Raw genomic sequence first — 2,185 nt, 5'->3', positions numbered from 1 at the left:
AGGCATACCAAAATTCATAATTTCATTGATTAATGTCCCCAGTCATATTTACTCCAACTAGCCAACCAACTCACAGGCAATATCTATTAATGGAATCATTTCACATTACTGGACTTTAAAATATCATGTAGTTGGTTGCTGTTAAAAGAAAAAAAGAAAAGAAAAAGACTTTGATGATGATGGCTGCCGTTCAAAAAGATAAAAGAAAAAGAAAAAGAATAAAATAAAAAAAATCATTCTCTAAATATTTGCACATTGTTTTAACAAAATAAATATCTAAAATTGTCGCAAATATAATAATGCATGGGTATCTTGGAACCAACCATATATATAGCCCTAGCTATATGTAAAACTCACAAGAAACAACACTTCAAAACCATATCTATATTTCTCTATGGCTCCCTTTGCAGTGGAGTTATTCGCAGCAAGTATGATTTTATTTATGATCTCATATGTTAGTTTTTGGTTCACAAAGCTGGTATTTAGGCGAGGCGAATCATGCTATGTGATCGACTACGAATGCTACATGGCGCCGAAGGAGAGAAAGCTGGACACCCACCAGTGTGCGAAGATTGTTTCCCGCAACAAGAATCTGTGTATAGAAGATCACAGGTTCCTTGTAAGAACCATGGTTAATTCAGGCCTTGGTGAAGAAACTTATTGCCCAAAAAGCATCATAATGGGTGAAGAAGAAGACCCAAAACTTGTTGATTCTGTATCAGAAATAGAAGCCGTGTTCTACGATACGCTGGATAGAATATTTGCCAGATCGAAAATTTTGCCATCTCAAGTTGATATACTTGTGGTGAATGTATCGCTACTCTCAGCAGTGCCTTCTTTAACGTCTAGAATCGTTAATCATTACAATATGCGATCCGATATTAAGTCGTTTAATCTCTCAGGAATGGGGTGTAGTGCAAGTCTAATTAGCGTCGACCTGGTGCAACACTTGTTCAAGGCTCACAAGAAGAAAATAGCCATTGTTGTGAGCACAGAATCAATGTCGTCTCAATGGTACTCTGGGAGAGAAAGGTCCATGATGATCTCTAACTGTCTTTTCCGGGTAGGAGGCTGTTCGATGCTTTTAACCAACGACAGCGCTCGCAAGAATCAGGCCATTTTGAAGCTCAAATGCTTGGTTCGAACCAATTTGGCTTCGGATGACGAAGCCTTCCACTGCTGCAAGCAGTCAGAAGACGCTCAAGGATATAAAGCCATTTATCTCAGCAAAACTCTCAAAACAATTGCTGCTCGAGCTTTGACGAAGAACCTAACAGTGCTGTTACCACAAGTGCTTCCACTTTGGGAGATAATTCGTTATCTATTGTTCAAATCTAGTTCGAAAATCAACCTTAAAACTGGAATCAATCACTTCTGCTTACACCCTGGTGGAAGAGCCGTGATAGATGAAGTGGGTGAAAATTTAGGGCTAAACGAGTATGACCTTGAACCAGCTCGAATGACGCTGCATCGTTTTGGGAACACTTCGTCTGCTGGGCTTTGGTATGTTCTAGCGTACATGGAGGCCAAGAAAAGGCTGAAGAAAGGTGACAGAATCTTGATGATCAGCTTTGGTGCAGGTTTCAAATCCAACAACTGTATTTGGGAGGTCATGACCTCAGACTTGGATCGAACAAATGTTTGGAAAGATATGATCCAAAATTATCCTCCAAAGAAGACCATAAACCCTTATCTGGAGAAGTTAGGATGGATCAATGATAAAGCTATGGATTTTGTCACACCTGAAGATATAAGTAAGATGTTTGCAAGATGTTAATTGCTTCTGCGTACGTAAAGCAGTAAAAGTTTATTGTTATTTTAATCACGAATAAGAGGCACCGACGAGTCATGGTCATATCCAAGTGAATAGGATTTCTTCAAATCATTTAAATACTAGATGTGTCTACATGAAAAAAATGTGTATTTTGGTTTTGAAAAAAAAAATGAATATCACTAATATATGTTATATTATCGTTTATTGTGATTTTTAGATGGGTTGAAAATCAATCAAATTAATCTTTGTTTCTTTTTTCTTTCGTTTTAAAAATCAGAACCGATCGGTCAAACCAGTTGGATCGAAAATCAAGAAAAGAAGTGGTTCAACTATCACTGGTTTATGTTTATTTTTAAATCGGATCGAACCGGTTGGTTTTTATAAAAATACGGTTGAACCAATTCAATTAAA

The 2,185-nt window shown here is 37.3% G+C and overlaps 1 pseudogene; it reads left to right on the top strand.

Moving 5' to 3' along the window:
* Positions 1–352: 352 nt before the first annotated feature.
* On the top strand, positions 353–1,978 carry LOC145032849 (3-ketoacyl-CoA synthase 19 pseudogene; annotated as a pseudogene).
* The last annotated feature ends 207 nt before the right edge of the window (positions 1,979–2,185 follow it).

Source organism: Lactuca saligna, chromosome 2 (genome assembly GCF_052625555.1).
Source record: "Lactuca saligna cultivar CGN05327 chromosome 2, ASM5262555v1, whole genome shotgun sequence".
In the NCBI taxonomy this organism is placed as follows: domain Eukaryota; kingdom Viridiplantae; phylum Streptophyta; class Magnoliopsida; order Asterales; family Asteraceae; genus Lactuca; species Lactuca saligna.
This window is presented reverse-complemented; position numbering and strand designations above follow the sequence as displayed.